The 22,718-nt window shown below is 35.8% G+C and overlaps 1 protein-coding gene across 9 annotated transcripts in view; it reads right to left on the minus strand.

Moving 5' to 3' along the window:
• The window catches only part of LOC145668033 (UPAR/Ly6 domain-containing protein qvr-like), a 416,709-nt gene that overhangs the window by 330,044 nt on the left and 63,947 nt on the right, over window positions 1-22,718 (minus strand). For 4 of the 9 annotated variants that reach the window (XR_014127954.1, XR_014127955.1, XR_014127948.1 and 1 more), the window contains exon 1: window positions 4,259-4,437. The exons of 4 other annotated variants lie outside the window; for them this stretch is intronic. The gene's annotated coding sequence lies outside the window, so the exon portion shown is untranslated. Of the gene's footprint in view, window positions 1-4,258; window positions 4,438-13,484; window positions 13,774-22,718 lie in introns of those variants that run through there. One more of the 9 variants, XR_014127953.1, reaches the window with a different exon arrangement.

Raw genomic sequence — 22,718 nt, forward strand, 5'->3', positions numbered from 1 at the left:
TCGTAGCCTACTTGGCAAGATAATACTTTGCTTCTGGAATCGTTTCCTTTCGATCAAATAAATCAGCTTCTTGTGCCTGTCCCAGGTAGCAACGAACCATATGATTATACGCGACCGTTTAGAAGTAAAACCAAAGGCCCAATTAACTCCGCAATTGGACGTACCAAAGAAAAGTAGAGCGGAAGAGATTCACCTGCTAACAAAATGTCCTGTTGGTCCGAAAGGACGAATATTGAATGAGGAATGCAAAGAGAGGAACGTTAGAAAAGATAGCATGTACCATTGCGAGATGTGGACTATGATTGGAGCCGTGCTTTCATGATTACAATTACTAAATAAAAAATGTACAAGCTGTTCTGAACTATATATTAAATTTTTTATATATTTCTTTAGGTTATAAAATTGAAAATAATGAAGGACGCCTAAAGGCGTCCATAGAACATGGGATGGAAAATGGAAGCATATGCTGCGGACGCCTTTCGGCGTCCTTACAATAATTGCGCAATAAACATATATATTTGAAGGAAAAGTGTTATATTCTTGTAAAACAAAGCAAAAGCAACGATATCCAATTATATATATATATATATATATATATATATATATATATATATATATATATATATATATATATATTAGCATATCCGACGACCTATGTGACCAAGCCTTACGTGCTAAGTACGTAAGTATTTAATGTTTATCTTAAGTTCTATTTCATTGAAGCTGAACGAAATCACTTTTTACGTTGTGATATTCCAGCTGATAAATTTATGAAGCCAACCAATCTCAGGAGACATTTGGAAACTAAAGAGTCTTAACAGAAAAATAAGCAGCTAGAATTTTTAAGATAAGAGGAGTGGAGTTCGAGAAGGTAAAAGAAAGAAAAAGAAAAACAGAAAAATGTTTTGATGTAAATGCTCAAAAGGATGCGTTCCAAAAGTTATTTCTAAATCACGAATGGCTCACATTGTAGGCCAGAAAGCGATTGCACCTGCCCCTGCGGGAATCTGCAAATGTGTACTTGGCGAGTCGGCGTTTCAAGAATACTGATTTGCAGATACTGGACATTGATGGAAGTACTGACAGTAGAAATAAAGCTTTTGTTTAGTTTTACGCTACGTATATTAAGACAATATTGAGAACTTCCGTTTTTTCACTTGTACAGTACACAGCAGAGTGCTCTTTTGAGTCTTTGAACGACATTTTTTGGAGGAGAATTTCATTTCGTGGGAGAAATGTGTCGGCCTCACTACAGAAGACGCGTGTGCTATGTCAGACATAAACACTGAACTTACTTATTCCTCGAACTTATTTATTCCATCAGCATCTTCTTCTGCCATATATCTCTTTTCTCCGTTTCTGATGCTACTTTTGCAACATTATTTCTTCTTTTCCCTATTTCCTAAAATAGTTTTTTTTGGCTGTTAAACATTTTGTGTTAGCATGAAGTTTGTTTTGCATGAAGTTTTATTTGCAGCTTTTCTGTTTTGTTCCTCTCGTTTAGTGGTCAAATGCTCCGGATATCCATAAAAAATTATAAGGTAACTGCAGGTATATACGCCAATGCATCTAAATACGCCAAATATTCAGTACTGGGACGACGAAATCCGCTAAAAATATGCCTCCAATAGGTGCCACGGTCTTGGATAAGTCCTATTTGACGAATACTGTGGAAGACAGCGCTGAGACCGCCACGCCGTGCAGTGTTGTTTGCTTCGGGAAGGTTCCGTGCAAGGACGTTATAGTTTCAATAGAGGTAAGAATTCGTTATTAATACCATGCTAACTCAGAACATTGCCGATTGTTTACAGCAATGCGTGAGTTATTTCGTGTCCGTTAGGAACACTTTGTTTCGTAAGTGTAATTTTAGTATTTGTGATCCCATGGCTACTAAATCAATACCAAGCATGGTGCAGCGAAATACGGCAGGGCTTGTGCAGGGCCGACTGCAGAAGACAAAGATGTTTTCATATATCCCACATATTCCATGTAATATCGATGTAGTTTTTTTAGTCACGGTACAATGACACAATTTGTTTATCTTCTTATGGACTAAAATTTTTCAGTTTGGAACTTTATTTCAACTTTAGAGATTATCGTTTTTACATTTTATCTTTTTATCTTCATCTTCCACTTCGGTTATTCAATTTTTTGGTTCAGCCTGTTCTGAAGTAATATTTGAATTCATATAATACAGACGATGTAAACAGTAGCAAAATTTATTATAGGTTTCTAGTAGTATCCTAAATTTGGCGTGATTACTTTCACGTGTTGGTAAATACGCCACTTTATAACACTTTTTCCTGTTACCTTGGGTATAAAATAGAAATGAGTTGCGTCATTACCACATTTTTCTCTACACGCGGAAAAGCTACTCTACAATGCACATGTCATGTTCTTTGTGTTTCAAGGCCATAAAAAATACAACAACCATAACATGGCGTATTTACCTGCACATACCTTAGTAGCATTTCCTTCATGGTTAAATATTACAAACGGTTCCCATATGTGGATTTACTCGGCCATTTCACATAATGATTCAGAAACTCTTCATCGACTACAAATGTATCATCACTTACATCAATATCTTCTTGCAAACCACCTTAATATATCTTCAACAATGAAGATTTCGTGCCATTACGGAGTGACACATCACCAAAAAGAGACGGCAGTCTATATGCTAGCTCATATGTTAGATATTCTTTTAATTTGTTTGGATTGTCACAAACACATAATATTCTGATGAAAAGGTGTGAGGATTGACTCTCACTTCCTTTGACCGAACTTGCACTTCATTTGGTTTAGCTTGAGTTTTCACCATGCTGTAAATCGCTAAAACTTTTGTCTTTCGTTTTTCCCACCGCTGCAACTTCTATTTCATAAGCCTCATCGCAGTTGACAGAATCATCAGATACATATCCAGATGATAAAGAGACAAGTTCTAAAGATAACTTAGTGAACAAATTGTGTTCTGTAAGCCATGTAGTGAACTTTTCCATATCTTCCTGGTCTCTTTTTCTTCTTGTTTCTCTAACCTCCACATGTTGTTCAGTTATAGCAGTTCCTAAAAACTCTTCAATGGCTTCGCGAACCTTCAAAACATAAGGAGTACCTAACACCCATTTGGACACCGTGCTTTCAGTTATGCCTCTACCGTGTGTCAAACCTCAAAACAGATTTCATTGAACGCATGAGACACTGCTCAATACGTATATTTGTCCAGGTACCTGTTCGAAATTCACCACTCCGTCTCACTGTGGTAAAGTCCTTTCTTCGTAAACCGCTCTAGCTGTCTTTCTGCCAGTTTAGAAACAATGTTCATCATTTGTTGGACATATAAATGAGCAGACTTCCTATAATGTAAATGACGAATTCTTAAAAACGCAGCTTAAAAACTCACAAAGGAAGTCATTCCTGCTTTGTTTAAATATGCAGGTTTCAAAACTCTGCAAGGCGCAAGCGAGGGATGTCCCAAAAGGACTAAAAAACCGCTGATGAAATCACTGTCGGTTTTTGAGTCCCTTTAGAAATCACTTGAACACGCATTGCAGAGTTTTAGAATCTGCATTTTTAAACAAAACAGGTATGACTTCTTTTGTGAGTTTTTAAGCTGCGCTCTCTACGTTGGATAGGTTTTGAAATAGAAGCCTTTCAAATTCACTTCCCCCGGTTGCGGCATAACTAGTGGCATTTGACCAAAGTTTAAGAAAACTTTTTTCTTCTTTTGATGTCTCCTAGACGGTGGTTAAGACTTTCAAAGCTTATTTTACAACATCCGATTACAAAACGATTACTCAAAAACAGGAATATATATATATATATTGCTGTTTTTGAGTAATCGTTTTTTGTTTGTTCTCTCGAAATTTCACGGAAGTCACTCTGGTCCCTTTTCACAATATGAATGTACTTGGAAATTCAATCTTGATATTTGACTCGATAAATTAAAACATTAAATTTTCTGGGTATTAATTCTGCTAAATTAAAATAGTCCAAAGTTTCCATAGTAACAATGGAATTTCATAGTAAGGAGACGTAATTTAATTTGCAAAGTTCAGTTTAGATGTAAGAAACTAATTGGTACATTTACTTTTATGAAATATAATTTTGACCTTCATATATAGCTCTAAGAATTGGTCTCTTTTCAAGAGCTCAGACTTGCTAAAAAGATGAAATTAAATAGACTTTGAACAGTCAATAAATAAGAGATTAACTTAAAAATCACATTTAAGTAAAATGTACATCCAAAATGTATACTTACAAGAAATTCTACTTCAGTAAAAATATTATCTATTAATTAACTATTGGTTGTCCTATTGAGCACAAGCGGGATCAAAATAACAGAACACCACCACTAATGATGCAGACCATACAAAAGACTCCACTATTATGTTGACATATTCAAGCTGACTAAACAATTCGCAGGGAGCGGCTGTCCGGCGCCAGTGTGTGTGTGTGCGCACTTCGCTCTCTTAAGGTGCCCTTTTATATGTTCCCATACCTCTAAGTATATTAATATATTCACCGTTTTAAAGCTAAAGAACCGCTCTACAACTTTTATTTGAAGCGTTTCTACAAATTATCGTATACACAAAAGTTTTCTTTAAGGAAGCGGAAAGTACACATAAAAATATAAAATTTTACATATTTCTACCAATATTTCTTTAAGTATTAGACTTAGCGAAAATTGACATGAATGACGTGTTTTAGATCGTGGTTCAAGGAAAAATACTGTAACAGGAGTTTGAAGATTGGATTAATAATAACAGAGATATGAGCGATAACACTGAATTTCTTTTTACAGAACTGTAAATGGTCATCCTTTATTGATTTTTGGGCGCTGAACACGAAACTGACAATAAAAATGTGCTCCTGGTTACTATTTGCTTGTAATTACACAATTTACATGGGATGTTAAAGGACGTTGGAGGGAAAAGCACAAAGGGGAGGGGGAGGCCTTTTGAGAAAATACACCTATAGTTAGGTCCTAACAACTGGTAAAAATTCAACTTGTCTCGAATTTTTAACGACAATCATGGATATTTCCTTCCATTTCCTCGGCTATACAGGGATATTTATCTCTCCATCATATTGTGTATAAGAAATCCTTAAGAGTATGGTGGGGTACAGTTAAAAATTTTGACTGACAAGGAGTAATATAAACTTGTTGATGCTAGTTGTTTATTTGAATAATTTTTGAATGAATGTAAACTTGACGAGTTTTACGTAGAGGTATTTTTAGAATAGAAATAATTTTTAAAACGCTGAAAAAGAGAAAATATACTAATTTTAAAAAGTGCTTAACTGTTACTATTATTAAAATAGCTGAAATCTGTGCAAACTAAAGAAATTATTGCTTAATATAAATGAATAGTTTCAATGGGAATTTTATTAGCCACTAATTTGTTTGGTTTGGCACAAACTTCATTTTTTAATGATAGCACTTTTAAAAAAAATACATATTTTTGTTTTTAGCACTTTGTTTACTATTCCTTACCGTTTTTTCAAGTGTTTAGTATTTTTATATACAAACTCCTTTTTTTCTTTATAGTACTATGCCGGCAAATGCTTTGTTCTAAAAAAAAGTTTGACAGTTTTCCAATTTTTGCTACTGCAATAGTTTAGGAACGTACTAAACTAAAGACAGTAAGCATACTTTACTTTGAATAATAATAATAATAATAATAATAATAATAATAATAATAATAATAATAATAATAATAATAATAATAATAATAATAATAATAATAACTCTTTATTGAGGGCGAGGTTCAGCCAAGGCTTGTCTACCGCCTAACCCTATGAATAATAAAAATATACATAATAACACAACACAAATTAATAAATGATAACAAATACAAGCAAAAAACATATTATAAAAAATAGTAATAAGGAAAGAGACCGATAAAATAGGGAGTTGAAGGAAAAATAATCTAAACAATTCAATTTATTGGTCCGTTTTGAAGCTTCTGCTTCTGCATCCGTAAACGTTGCAATGCATTTTTGAATTTTACAAAATTAGAAATAGAGACAAATTTCTCAGCAAGTGTATTCCAAGCTCTTGGCGCTAACACTGAAAAGGATGCATGACGTATATTTGTTTTATAATAGAGAAAATCAAGTTTGAATTTATTACGTGTGTAATGATTGTGTACATTAGAACGTTTAGTCAACTTATTGAACAAATAATCTGTTAAGATCCCGCATATAAACCAAACATAATACAAATATCATCTCTGAAACATTGTAAGAATATTATGCTAATTTAAAACAGGAAGTATACAAGATATTTTCTTAGTACAGAAAGCGTGTTTTAATGTAGAATTTTGAACTAGTTGAATTTTGTAAGCAAGTTTCTTTGGTAATTCGGGACCGTAAAGAGATCGCAATAATCAAAAAGTGACCAAATTAGTGTTTGAACGAGCCGTAATTTACAAGTAGCTGTGAAATTTTTGCGAAATCTGTACAGGTTGTGTAAAATTCCAAATGCCTTTCCGCATTGTGAATGAATATGGTCATCCCAGTTAAGAAATTCATTAAATATTAGCCCTAAATTTTTGGTAACGAATACACGTGGAATTAGGAAGTTGTTCACCGCCAGTTTCATGTTGTTGTGCACAACTAACTTTAACATTGATCGCGAGCCAATTGCCATATATACCGATCGGTCAACAAAACATACGTGAACAAATATTTTTCTTAAATCGGTCTACCTGTTACGGAATTAAAGGCCTAGACGTGAACATAGCTACACCCAGTTACGGTATTAACACTGTCAGTAGTTGAAAATTTCCATAAGTTGATCTAAATTAAATGTATATGAGATCATCATGAATGCATACTCTCTAAAACAAACAAAATAATAATAATAATAATAATAATAATAATAATAATAATAATAATAATAATAATAATAATAATAATAATAATAATAAAATCGATGCACCTAGGAAGTTATGCATGAACATACACGCAACGTACTGTACATCAATCAGGTCAAATTGAGAAGTTATTTTTAAGTCGATTAAAAATAGATTTAAAAGGCGTTAAAACCACCTAATTCCATTGTGTAACAAATGTCTTTGTGACCAAATATTCTGAATACTTTGTGTCATGAAAATAATGGTAAGTTGCCTCGGTAGACTGAATTTGATTGTCCGAATAATCAAATATTGAACGAGATATGGAAGGAAGTGTCCGAAACAAGAGATAAGTTTTATTTATTTGTTCATGAAATCTAGGTTCTAGACGTCAATCATATGGCAGGGCTGCCAGATATATTGTTTTTACGTGAAATATCTTTCATATTAATTTTTCAAGAAAATGGAAAGAACATTCAGAAACTTATCGAATATGTATGATAGCAGTCGTGTATATACTTTAAATCGTTATGTGTTGAATATATGAAAGTATTTAGCGTGGGATCAAACATTAAACCATGTAGATGACTGGTAACTTAATTTTCCCATATGGGAAAATTAAATGAAATCTTTAAGTTTTACGTCCCACAGTTATGCCGGTTAGGCTAAGGGAGACGGTGATGATGAGAATTAAATGAAATGATGGAATGAAGAAAGTGGGAAGAAACAGCAGAACCCCGAGAGAACCCAAGACCATGGTGTTTGTGCATCACAAAGTACACACGGCGCAAGATCTGATCGAACCAGGGAATCCAAGCACCGGAGGTGAACGCTCTACCACTGAGCCACCGAGCCCCTAATTTTCCCATTTGGGAACAGAGCTTAAAGAGCATTAAAGAGTACTTTAAAATATCAGTAACTTCATAGGTTTTTAGCAGTGTTGTAGATGGAAAAACATAATGAGGCTCATAACCATTTCGAAAACTCACTCACACACAAGCATATAATAGATTTCGATGCGCTGACTATTCGTCAACGGCTAAAATGTCCGCCATGTTACGGACAAAAAGTTCTCTCGATACTAACTTAAGTATTTTATTTCAATACACATAGACGAAGCGAATTGTAGAAGAGACAGATAATGAAGAATTCACATTATTTTCACTTTTCTTTAGTTATACAGGTTTCAAATACTGTTTAAACTAGCTAACAAATACAAGCAATGACTAAATTCCTTGACAGTACAGAGTATAGAGCACTATGGGTGGCCAGATGTAGCACGTTCAACTAGGTGATACATGATCTCTCAGGTGGCATTATTTGTGGATTTCGGAACCGGAACTCACTAGCTCTTAATTTACGTAGTTCCCAAATCGCCTCATGGTAATGAAAATGTTAATGACACCACTGACAATTCGACCAGAGCTCACAAATTCCAATGGCGTGTGCTCTAACAATTCGGCTAAGCAGGAACTCAATATATATATATATATATTTGTGTGCATTGTCTTTGTTCCTAACGTTTTTTATTCGTACTCGCAAACGGTAAATTTTCATATACATGCTGACAAGAAAGAGCTCAAAAAGATGAAGAATACAGTACATAAGAAATTTCTTGAAACCTTATGTAAGGTTAATGATGAAGCTTCTGACAAGGAAGTTTTTAAACATAACTGTACGAGTAGAATACTAGTTTCCTCTGACAAATTCTAAGAAGCGACGTAATGTCGAGGATCACAAATGGAATCTAATGCATGTTTACGGCTCCCATATTTCTCAACTAAAAAAACTGAGAAACCTTGAAAATTTACAGTACATTCATAGTTATGAATTTGCTTCTTGTTGAAATATCAGAATTAATTTAATAATAGGTAATACAAGCTAGAAATGAGTGACAGCGAGGGACAGTTTACCCTCTCAATTCGGTATCGATGATTAGTAAAGGCGAGATTTTTGAAAATATCGGACGAATGATATTAACTTATGTTATAGAGAAAACTGGAACATTTAAAGCTCCACCCATATATTCCTGGAGAACATACAGATGGTGTAAGTCCGAGACTGGCCCTGCTAAACTGGGACGTTTGAGAATCCATTTTCGATAACACTGTACTTTGGGCTTTTTCAGCCGTGTCAGCCATCATATCTACGTTATTAGCATACGGTGTGGGTTTATGAATGTACTTTAAATAATATGTGAATAAAATATACCAATTTTAATAACAGTTGTCACACTTCTGCCTATTGTGCGTGCAGTTCTTTCTGCTGTTTTGAAATGAAATGAAATGAAATCTTTCAATTTAATGTCCCACGGTTATGCCCGTTAAGCTAAGGTAAACGGATGATTAAGGCAAGTGAATATTGATAGCAGAATTGGTGGAATGAGAGTGTGGAGGAAACAGGAGTACTCGGAGAAAACCCACGGACACGACTCTCTGCTGTTTTATTCAATGGCCTGGACTACAAATGCACTAACACATCAGATAAGTATTATGTCATAACATAAACAAAGGTTGGTAATTTAATTGCTGCTACCCTATAGACCCCTTATACTGCTGCCTCTTCTCAACTACTTCTACGCAGATAACAACATTTAAAGGTATGGGGTTCGTACTTCGTGGTGCACAACTTCAAAGTAATTGGGAAAATTACATGAAATCTTTCAGTTTACATCCCACGATTACTTAAGCTAAGAGAGACAGATGATTAAGACAAGAGAATGATGATGGAACAATTGATGGAATGAGAATGTGGGAGGAAACTGGAATACCAGACGAAACCCATGGATACGACACACGATATTGATATTGTCCACTTCAAATTTACTTGACCGGGGATCGAACCAGGGATCCACCCACCTATGGTAATTACTCCACCCTGTCCTTTCTGAAGTAATTGGAAACCATTGACCGAGGGCACATAAGACGTGAACCCAGAGTGAGAAATCCTGGGAGAGTGGAAGGGAATTTCCGCACTTCATATTTTGAAGAAAATTCCCCTCCACTAAAACCATACTGGGGGGAGGTTGAGTCAAGTGACACTATATCAATAGTTCGAAAGTAATTACAGGAAGTTCTATATAATTAAGATGTATTTCACATGTAATTGAGGATTTAGCTTCCCACACACCTATATGCCATTTTTTTTATGGAGATCACTTTAAAAGATCCACTATGTTAGTTTGTGGCATTGTTTAAAATCTTCAAAATATTTCAATTTTTGAATCTAATAGCCTTGTTTATTTAAGTTAATGAATATTAAAAGAGGATAAGGTTTTGTTCATGCATAATTTTTTATTCCTTTTTGTGTGTGTATGTAACTGCATTGAAGGGTAAGCGGAAAAAAGAAGGAATGTCACAAAACTGCATTGTCGAGAAAACTGCGATTTAATATTGAAAACCGCGTAAGAAGAATAGGATTAGTTACATCTTTTGCCCCTTTTTACATGGACATTTTTACATCTACGCATGCATGGCATATATAGTCAAATAGTACCAAGAGTCACCAACAGATAGGACAAAGCACCCGGAAAAGCACATACATGGACATTCCTTGTTTTTTCCCCTTCCCTTCATTTGAGAAAGTAAACAGAGTGTATACGTGTGCTTTATATTACTTAGAAGATAAATACTACTAGTTTAGAGCCATTGTTAAATGTTAACAAATTTAGTGCAAAGAAACCTGTAAACAAGCTTGAACGAAAAGGAGTAAAAAAAATTAAAATACAAATAATTGGCATACCTACACCCCTACCAGTAAGTAGATTGTGTAAGATTATTTTGATCAAGCAAAGAGTGTTTGAAACAGTGCTGGGAAAGTACAATGAAAGAACAGTAGTGCACTTTGTACTGGAGAATGTACGGAACTTCCAATAAAGAAGCTCAAGATCGTTGGCTCGCAAACTGCGTGGCAAATGAATTTGTTAAGACAACTACAATTAACCCGACTAAAAAGCCAACATTACATTCGTGATGGCAGAAATTTGGAGACAAATGTATGTCAGAAATTCATGTTAACGCTATTTCAAGAGTGTTCATCATTAAGATTCAATCCTTCAAAATAAATCATATGGAAGATTAGTTTTGAAGAAACAAGAGGAAAGCACATGAGCAGATCACAAACTAGATACCTCGATATGGGATCTTATTATACAGAGTGTGGCCCAAAAGTAGGTATACAGACCTGCATCGATCAAGTATCACATTTTAATTGAGTTAATGAATTTATTTGCTTCGATTTTTTCCGAGCTTAAGGTATAAGTGAAAATAAATTAAGAACAAATAATGAATAAACTAAGTTAACCTGTGTGGACAAAAATAACTAAATGATATAAAATGCCATGACCCAATCACTACTGGAATGTATACCTACTTTTGGTCCATCCTGTGCATTGCATCTGCAGTCAATACCTCACAAAAATGCTACATTTTGTTTTGGTCTAAAGTGTTCCATATGAAAGCACATATAACAAGCTTGTAAAATAATGTATCATAAAAAAAAAAAAGACATGAAAGTATCAGTTTAACATTTCACGCTTATACCCGTTAGGCAAAGGAAGAAAGATGATTAAGGCGAGTAAATGATGATGGAAGAATTCGTGGAACTAGGTTCTGAGTACCCCGAGAAAACCTACAGACATAATGTTGCCCATCACATACTTGGCCGGGGATCGAACCTGGGACCCACACACCAGACGTAAGTGTTCTACCACTGACCCACCGTATACTCCAGTATAGAAACAGACTAATCCATACATGTTAGAGTATTTTTGTGTTCAAAGAACATAATATTCATTTCTTTGACTAATACTCATTAATTATCTTGTATTAAATAAATACTAATTACTCTATGCAATCTTCAAACTGATTTCCAGAAAATTGCCAATTTATGTCCTAATTTATGTGCTAGTTCTTTAATTAATGGGTGAACCAGGTATCCCTAACCTTACAAGGTTGATCATTTATGGGTGTTCAAATATACAATCTCTTTATGTCAAAACATTCCAATGCAAAGACTTTTTTTTTTACACGTCTCCTCCCCTTTGGACTGTTATGATTTCGCACTCTTCATGGACCTACAGCTGAATATGGAATCCGAAGGAGCTCCCACCTGGAATCGAGCACAAGTCTTCCGCGCCAAAGGAGCATACGCTAATCATATAGCCGCCACAGAGCTCCTGTTGCCCATTTGAGTTGTAGGAAATCGTGGTCGTTAAGTAGACACTATAGATATTTTTATAAAAAGGCCTTGTGTCCATCTTAAACATAAACACAACTTTCTTACAAGGCTGTCTATATTCTTTATTATAAATTAACGAGAAGAAGCGAAAATATTGGAATATGAAGGGAGACAACTGGTTAGGAAGTGGAAAGAAGCGAAGAGGATAAAAGAAGTGTACGTTAAAGCTATGAACTTGGAATAGTGGTTTGAGTATTAATGAAGAATGGGAGGACAGTTTGAAAAGGGAAGAAAGAAGAAAGAAGAAAAGTAGAATATAAGGACAATATAGGCTTAAATTTTATTTAAGCGTTTTTCAATATTCACGTAGTTAATTAGTAATCAATATTCAGGTAGAAAATTTAGTATTCAATATTAGGTAGAAAATTTCAATATTTAGATAGTTAATTAGTATTTAATTTAGTTAATATATGTTAAAAGAAATATATAGATTAATTAACAATGTATTATTTCTGTTAAGAGTTTAAAATTGTCACAACAATGGACATATTATATTTTGAATTGAATTGATTTTAGTTTAGCGTCCCTTTCAGCAGGGAGGCTATATGAGACGTGGGCCTACTGATTAACGTGGAATCCGAACCACATGAGCTCCCGCCGGGAATCGAACCCGGGTCTCCCACGCCAAAGGCGCGTACGCTAACCGCTTAGCCACGGAGGAGCTCGACATATATTTTGAATTTTAATGAAAAATGAAAAAATGATTCTTGATTGGTAGAGATAACAAATTGTGTTACGTTATCTGATTTCAGTTGGAATAGTAGTCTGAAGAAGGAAGTGATATACTTCCGAAACTGTGACAATTCTCGTTAATTTATAATAAAGAATATAGACAGCCTTGTAAGAAAGTTATGTTTAATTTATAGACACTATGATTAAAGCCTAATACTACAATTGATATGAAGTATGATAATATTTCTGATAAATAAAAAATGAATTTTTTCAGTGTAACGTCCCACGATTATGTTCTGTAGGCTAACGGAGATGATAATTAAAGCAAGGGAATGATGATGGAAGAATTGGTGGAATAAGAAAGTGGGAGAAAACGGGAGAACCTCGAGAAAACCCACATTACGAAGTTGTCCACCACAAACTTAATTGGACAGGATCGAACCAGGGACCCTACGCACGCTTACATTGAGCCTCCGTACCCCTTCTAATAAATAAATAAATAAATAAATAAACTTTTTTGATTCTCAGCAAAATAATTTTCATATTCCTATAAACGTTAGCAATAAATAATTGGAGAATTGTGTAATGGCATTTAACAGAATTTGATACTTCGGCCTAGACTACCAGTTAAGAATGATAAATGTCATGATTATTTACAATTTATATTATATTCATAACTAGACATATTGTGTATTGCATACACGCATTTAGGCCTACCTGTCTTATGGTTGAACTCAAGTTCTCCTGGTTATCTTCATCTCACCAGCTCCCACATAAATACTACCATTTGTACAGGGTCCCCATACACAGGTCGTATAATAGTAAGCACACGCTCGAAACACAGAATACACATGTCACTTACGCTAGTACCTCGCGCTTCGCTTTATTCAACCTTTATTATTTCGTTTTTGTGTAAAGATCTATTGTTGGCGCAAGGGAAGGAGCGCAGGTCACGACCTGTTTTATGGTGGTCATAGCTTAAGATATCGCGTGACTACATTCCGGTCACTCGATGTTGTTACACTGCATTGAAAGTAGGAAAGCATGGTGACAACGGAGATCGATACTCTTTCCCCTTAGTCTGCTTCACCTTTTTCTTCTTTTTTTTTTTTTACCGCATTCGGAAAACCCGTGTGAAACACTTTTCCTGCTACAATCAAACATCCAGCTCCTGGCGGATCTGCATTAATACATATGAAATCAACCACTTGTGAGCGCGTGCTTTGATTATTCTAGCCATCTATTAACGTCAAATATTCTGGACTTCAAGTATCTCAATGATGAATTGAGCTATATTTTTGATTGATTGATTTGTGTTTATTGTTCCGTTCAGCATCGAGGCTATGTGAGACGCGGACCTACAGCTTAATGAACCACATGAGCTCCCGCCAGGAACCGAACGTTAATCATATAGCCACGAAGGATTTCTTACTGTATTGTTCTTAAAATAGCTTTAACGAGGATAGCTGTAACCAATACGAAGTAGATAAAATCCTCATAACTAGACTTCGGATTTTTGCATATTTGCATGTTTTATTCCTGACGTGATATTGATATGCTCTTTAAACAGAAATTTGTTTCAGATGTTTTGGGGTAAAATAGCAGAGTTTTATAGTGCATATATTTGCATATTTCGGAGGTTAGTGCATGTTTATGTCGTTACTGCATATAAGTGCATATCTAAAGGAACGATCAAATTGATAATTTTTAACGTCCAAGAACTTTCTTCATAAGTGGAATTTAAATTTTCTAATATAAATAGACTCGAGATCTTGAAGTGATTCATTGTTGTCGGTTTAGAATATCTTCCAAGATCATGTGAAAGGAGAGTAGAAAGGAATGAGTGATTCATCCTTCCTGCAATGATGTATAACTGTCATATTTTCGGAAGAAGATATGAATAACGGTGTCAAATCACCTACAACAAAATTTCCACGTTACCCATCCAGGAAGTTAAAGTTGCTACTGTTGTGTGTGTGTGTATGTGGACTTAATAATTGTGTGGTCCTGGGGCAGTATAAGAATACCAAAAGAAATATCTGGGTCCATTTAGCTGTACTACGACATCTTCAAATTTGAATTTAACTAGCTCAGAATCTTGTTCAATTTTTTGCCCATTTTTGTCCGGCCAAGAAAAAAATATGTACCATTCAAATATATAAGGGAGGGTTATTTCAAAATTTCGGCCACTTCGATCGCTTCTAGTGTGACATTTTCAAATTCGAATTTTTGAATATTTTTGTACCTCCAAGAATAAATTCTGTACCATTGAAATTAACAAGGGAGGTTCATTTAAAAATTTGGCCACTTGAATCACCTGTAGTGAGACATTTTCAAATTCGAATTTCAGCTATCTTGGTGATATAAAAATCTACATAAAATAGGGAAAATTTTAAGCTAGTTAGAATTTGAATTTAAAGATGTCATACTACTGGTGATCGAAGTGGCCAAAATTTTGAAATGGCCCTCCTTTGTTAATTTGAATGGTACAATTTTTTGATGGTACAAAAATGTAGGGAAATTGGACAAAATTCTGAGCTAATTAAATTTCGAATTTGAAGATGTCACACTACAGGTAATCAAAGTGGCCAATTTTTGGAGACTAAACCATAACCCTCCCTCGTTTAGTTTAATGGTACAAAATGTTTTGTTGGTGGTACATGAATGCAAAAAAAAAAAAAAAAATGAACAAAATTTTAAGCTTGTTAAAATTCGAATTTAAAAATGTCGCAATACAGGTGATCGATGTGGCCAAATTTTGAAGTGACCCTCCGTCATTTATTTGAATGGTATAACAGTTTTTCTTGGTTGGACAAAAATGGACAAAAATTTTACAAAATTCTGAGCTAGTTAGAATTCGAATTTGAAGATGTTGCACTATGAGTGATAGAAATGGCCGAAATTTTGAAATGGTCCACACTCATGTATTTGAATGGTACAAAATTTTTTCGTAGGTGGACAAATTGGACAAAAAATTGGACAAAATTCTTAGCTAATTAAAATTCAAATTTGAAGATGTCGCACTATGAATGATAGAAGTGGCCAAAATTTGGAAATGGCCCTCTCTCCTTTATTTGAATGGTACATTTTTTTTCTTGAGTGGACAAAAATTCAGACAAAGTTTTGAGCTAGTCAAAATTCGAATTTGAAGATGTTGCACTACATGTGATCGAAGTGGCCGAAATTTTGAAATGGCCCTTCTTTGTTAATTTGAATGGTACAACTTTTTGGGGGGTGAACAAAAATGGACAAAGATGCACTACAACTAAATGGGCCACAAAAATTTTCTAGAAGTTATCTTCTGAAACAATGGTTCGAAGTTGAGAGACGTTTAATAATTCAAAAATAAAACATATATTGCAAAGTGTATGCTAAACATGAAATATTTTCAAAGTAACCAAGCTTGTTTTCAGAAGAGGACATTTCTATATTGTTCGACAGCAAAAGCTCAAACTTCAGCAGTGCTCTATCGTTTATCCTTATATTTTCATAGCAGTTTCAAGTCTGGTAAGGAGTTTATACAATTATGAAACAACCCAGATGAGGCTTCTTTTTTCATGTTCGACAGAGTGCATCCCAAAGAAACCGTTGAAAAATGTATTTCGGAAAAGAATGAACAACCCTTTTGAAAACGAGCTCTAAATTTATTAAAATATTTCCTTTACAAAGTATTAAAACTTGTTGCAGCAATTACTTTCTGAGATAAGGAGATAAGTTCCCAAGTTCTCCTTTAAGGAGTTTATGAGAGTATTTAAATAACTTGTGTCACTTTGGTACGCACCTCGGTCTTTCGAAACAGACTTTCCTACTGTAAAGGAATCAATGTGTCTTTGCTTCGATTCACAAAGACTGTTATTAATAATGCATTGAGTTATGCAGACAATGATGTTGGTGACAGGTTTCTATTAATTTTATTTGTGTTTTGTGCAGTTTCTGTGTAGAGTGCTTGCGTCTTGAACTGTCAACAGTCAACTGGTTGTTGTTTTGCTACATCAGCAATTTATGAATGTTATGTATTTATTGTAATAAAGTTACGAGAGACACCTTCCTGTCTCCTCCCAACACCTAAAACCACACCTCCTATGACGTCTGGGACTCGCTTTCGATATCAACCAGAATAGTCACCGAGCCTGGGGGCCCTCCTTAAATAGCCCCGGTTACTTCCGTCTCGGGGAGTAGCGATATAGATTTGAAGCCGGGAGTAACGGTGCGGAGTGGAAGCTAATCTCGGACTTCTCCTACGATCTGGCGGATGCCCGCGATATCCCGCCAATAGTCCAGGACCAGATCCATAGCAAGATACCAGGAGACCAGAGAGGGAACAACGCACGCCCGGACGTCATGAAGGTACACCTTCCCTAACCGATAAACCTAACCCTAACCCTGTCTCTCTTCTTTCATAGAATTTCTTCGTTATTAACTCTAATATCCTAATGATCTTCTACTTCAAAGGACAGCCGTCCGAATCCAGTGCCTATGAACTGAGCTAAATTCCCCACTTTAGTTCTTCTGACGGCTTGTGTGTAGGTGGAGTTTCCTTTCATTTTTCCTCGACCACACACTCTTTATATGGTGGAGATGTGGCTTTTTACTCTTTCTTTTTACTCCTGCTAGTGTCCTACTTGGTGGAGAATTGTTTTTACCCTGTCAGTTCTATCTCTGCATGTTTTTAGGTCAATCTTCTAGTAGTGCATGTTTTTCTTGTTTTCTTTTCTGGCCAATAGCTGTTGTTGGAGCAGGCATTTCAGTGCCGAGTCTAGACTGGTTTTCTTGCGGGAGTGTAGCACACGCACCCCGATCGAGACCAGTTATTGGGCGTATCTCCGCAACAGACGGATGGTTTCACCAGAGTGGAGGCCAATAAGCTCTCTTGTCTATTGGGTCTTTCGCATTTCACTACTTTTGCAGTGAGGCATTTTTGCCGAGTCTGTGCGAGGTTTATTGCGGAGGTATGGACGTACCCCGAGCAGAACCTTGCTAAGGGCGTAGCACTGTACGAGGAGGGTTTCACCCTATTGTGAATGCTCTTTTGGTGTGCGTCTTACTTTCGAGCAAAAAGTACTACTTTAGCGTCGAGGCCTTTTGGTCGAGTCCGCACACGGAGGTCATTGCGTTCAGATGGAACTTCTGACCGATCTGACTTCCTCGTTTAGGGGCGTAGTGGCGCTAGAGTCCGAGAGGTTCTCCTCAATTGGAAAATAGCTCACCTATGTTTCCTCTTATTTTTGCATGACTCTTGGGTCCTGGCGAGATGTCTTTTTTTCCTAACTCTCTCCGAAGTATAGTGCGTTTCTTATTTTTTGTGTATATTAGTGTATTCTCGGTATTATTTTATTATTTTTAAGTTAATTATTGAGTTATAGTATTAATGTGATGTGTAGTTGTGTGCCCAAATTTTTAGAGATTTTTGTCTATGTTGCGTTACTTACATGAGGAGTTAGGTGTGCCTACAGAAGAAATCTTAGACCACAGCGATACTGTATATTTTGAGCCTGCCGCGTGTTCTTCCCCTAAGTCCGCTAAGGTTACGCGCCAATATTTGTATAACTTACGTAGGCAGTTACGTTTATCCGATACCTTCTCTGAGATTTCTGGGTCCTCTTCCATTTCTTTAAGTCCTAAAGTATCAGATATGGCATCTGCAGCGAATAATGCAGGAGGCGAAGGTCCCGTTCAATATATGAATTCGATTATTAGACCTGAGCCGTTTTATGCTCGTTTCGGGGAGGATGTGGACAGATTTTTGAGGAAATACGAAACTGTGGCCGAAGTCAACGGCTGGACAGGAGCCCGTAAGAAGTTAATTTTAGGATCATTACTGAAAGGAGGTGCTGAAAATTGGTATTCAGCAATTGAATCGAAACCCGAATTTGCGCAGTGGAATTATGACCAGTTTAAAGAACGAATCCGTCAAACCTTTAAAGATCATGCGCTTCCCCACTTTACTGTTGCGCAGATGAGGGCTCGAGAGCAAGGTACGGATGAGAGCGTGATGGATTACGTTTACTCAAAACAGGATCTCATTCTTAGATCAGATCCTACAGCCTCAGAAAAAGCACAAATACAGTACATTATCGAAGGTCTTCAACCTGAATATTTTCGTGCTGTTATTAAAAAAGAATATGAAAATCTCGCTGCACTCGTCGATGAGTTAATATTAGAGGAAAAAGCACGATTGCTGACAAAGAGGAAGGAATTGGATCAGTTCATTAAAAAGAACTCAGTGCTTTTGCAGTCTGCCTTGGTCAGCAATAAGCCGGCAGACAGCCTTCCTTATGTAACAGCTGCTGACGCAGCATATAGACAGGAAACAGCTGTTAGAGCTGCTGACTCGCCACGAGAGCAAACGCAGCAGAGTAATGACGTCAATGGCCGTTTGCTTGAATTACAGCAACAATTATCTAAGTTAACGTTGCAAATATCCGCTTTTTCTGATGGCAGTAAAAACAAAAACAATGACAATGGCTCACGCAATAGAAGAAATAACAATAGACGAAACTTTCCACGTAATAACAGGCAACAAAACAATGATAATGGTGCCAATAGTTTTCATGTGCCCCTAACCGATAATCCTAACCCTAGCCCTGTCTCTCTTCTTTCATAGAATTTCTTCGTTATTAACTCTAATATCCCAATGATCTTTTACTTTAAAGGACAGCCGTCCGAATCCAGTGCCTGTGAACTGAGCTAAATTCCCCACTTTAGTTCTTCTGACGGCTTGTGTGTAGGTGGAGTTTCTTTTCTTTTTTCCCTCCCCCACACACCCTATATATGGCGGATGCCCGCGATATCCCGCCAATAGTCCAGGACCAGATCCATAGCAAGATACCAGGAGACCAGAGAGGGAACAACGCACGCCCGGACGTCATGAAGGTACACCTTCCCTAACCGATAAACCTAACCCTAACCCTGTCTCTCTTCTTTCATAGAATTTCTTCGTTATTAACTCTAATATCCTAATGATCTTCTACTTCAAAGGACAGCCGTCCGAATCCAGTGCCTATGAACTGAGCTAAATTCCCCACTTTAGTTCTTCTGACGGCTTGTGTGTAGGTGGAGTTTCCTTTCATTTTTCCTCGACCACACACTCTTTATACTACTAAGTCTACTGTTATGTTTTCGATAACTTTGCCCTCTTCCCATTCATGCTCCATGTCTCGCTAAAATCACTTTATTAAATTTAAGGTATCAATATTATACATTGTAAATTATTGCTTTTGAAATCTACAATGTTACGCTAGAAGAAAATATTCTAGGATTTACACATAATTGGATACAATTGGATACAAAGTTCAAGTTGATTTATTTTCTTTTAAATAAGATCATACGGTTTTTGAATACAGGCTTTTAACACAGTAAAAACTGCCTTTAACAAGCCCCTTTTAAGCGGAAATATTTCACGGTCCCATGAATTTTAAGGTTAAAAAATGTGTTAAATTCTCTTGATTAGGGGAAATCTGTGTTGCGAACAACGAATGTTAACATATACTTTTTAACGGAAATTTTCAATGTCCAGAATGCAGCGTTCAGAAAAAGTTTAGACATTCTGTGAGAGGTTAGGTATATGAACTACGTTGTCTGTAAAGGTCTTCGTTTTCTTGTAACCCTACTTACACATTTAACTTTTAGTCTAAAGCTATGTAAGGTACTAGATACCGTTCGACTTTTTGAACGAAATGCAATTTACATAGTAATTTCCAAATACCAATAACTCATTCTCTAGTTGGTCTAGAGACATGGAACAAGGAGCATAATAGACACAATAGATCAAAAGGGAGCCCAAAGTAGAGGGAGGAGCGCTGAAAAGGGCATAGCATCTACTTTCTGTTTTGGCCTTTGGAACCGTATGTAAGCCTTTTTTTTTTTTTTTTTTTTTTTTGTTCACTGTAAGCTTTATGTGTATTAATTCGTAGATAAATAAATACCGTATCTGAATACGGTAAACCTATATACATCATTTTATTTTATCTCACTATGTCCATTATGTACCTTATTTTCTTAAGCGGAGATCTACCTTCGTTAGCTTTAAAACCTTTAATGGAGATTTTTGCGAGTCCTGTACAATTTCGATAGCCAGGTTTTACTATGTCAGAAATGTCTATTTACTTCTCTGAGTATATTTATTCTTTATTGAGAAATATTTGGTTCATTCTTTTTATTTGTAAATTATATATATATATATATATATATATATATATATATATATGCAAGGGCGGATCCAAGGGGGGATAAGGGGCTATGGCCCCACCTTGTCGCTCACGTTTACACTGGATAAAATGGGCTTCAATTCTGCTTTACACTGGATAAAACGGCAAATTGTGGTTTAACCCCTCCCTTGATCATATCCTGGATCCGCCACTGTATAGGTTAGTATGTATTTTGATTTGATTTATTTAAAGTAGATGTATTTTGATTTCATGTACTAACTGTAAGCTGTTTGAACCCGAAGATACCAAATGTATTCAAGAAGCCGTGAATGCTTGCGGAGCTGAAAACATTAAAAACGAACTTGCGTTTATCAATAATCATTTCAGTTCAATTTCGAAGATCATAACGAGATTAGAAGAGCGATGATTAGGACTTCGTACTACATTTGAAATGTTCCATTCAATAACGACACAGACGTCACCAAGACCAATCGGACAAACATTTCTTCAAAATCACAGTCAACGCGAAAAATCCTGGCATAAAATTCTTGTCCAATGTAAATAAAGTGTTCTTGGGAACAACGACGCAAGAATTTCAGATTTATCGGCAAATAACATCGCTTCTTCAAAATACTGTCCCTTAACGACCCGTGACGCGGAAGGAACATTTTCGATGTACAGTAATGTTTTGACTGATAAATGGAGGTTTTTGCCAGAAAACATCGAAAACTACATAGTCGTGAATTGTAGCATGAATGCATCATAGTTATACACAAGTATATGTAGTTCAAGTAATACAACTTTTTCTCTAAAGATAATAAAATTCCTCATTTAACTTTAGCTTTTGATTGGTGCATATTTATTATTTTTAGTGCATATTTATAATTTTTAGTGCATATTTGCATATTTTTAGTGCATATTTTCGTGATTTTTAGCGCATATTTGCATGCATATTTTGCCGTTTTTTAGTGCATATCGATCCGAAGTCTACTCATAACATAGTACACTATGTTTCATTGGATCATCTCCTCTGTGAGCAGCGAGGCTATGAGGACGAAACCTTCAGTTTAAAGTGTAACCCGTCCCAGTTTAGTCAATTCCAAACTCTCCTTTCTAGGATTGAACCTAGAGCCTCGTCCACAAAAGGTATGCACTCAACCACCCAGGAAAGCAAAAGAAAGAAAAAGAGATTTACAATCATACTTAAGAGTACGGTTATGTTAAATGGAAATACTAAGGAATTTGTGAGTAGTTTTCCAACTTATTGTAAGTCTATGTTATTACCATTGTTATTAGCTTGCGTCGATAGTGAAACGGTCGGTTTTGATTCTCGATGGTGAAACAAAATTTTGAGTATTAATGAAGTATCGCTCCCCCCCCCCCTTCTATGTCACCTTAATCGCGCATTCTATTGACAATGAAGATTTCCACTGATTTCTTTATTGTGTTATAAAATACTTTAAGGTAAGGTGATTACGGTAAGCATTTCTTTTCGCTCATGCGTTGGCACTAACTAATATAAGTTTGCTATTCAATTATGGCCTGTTACTCGTGCGCTTAAAACAATGGCCACCATGTTTATACGTCATCAGTCGCTTCATGGAAAACTGTCTACGAGGCTCAGTAGGGAAACGGTTTACAGACTTATGATGCATGGTTTTCAAGTGTCAGCGACGATGCTAACAAAACGAAGAATAAAAAAGGAACAGGCTTTTAAAGGTTTCTTTAAAAGTCAACTATTTGTATATTTGTTTACTACCAACTATTTGAATATAATTGAATATCTAAAGACAAGGTTATAGTG

The sequence above is a fragment of the Thermobia domestica genome, chromosome 13, assembly GCF_964235325.1.
Source record: "Thermobia domestica chromosome 13, izTheDome1.hap1.1, whole genome shotgun sequence".
NCBI classification, from domain to species: Eukaryota; Metazoa; Arthropoda; class Insecta; order Zygentoma; family Lepismatidae; genus Thermobia; species Thermobia domestica.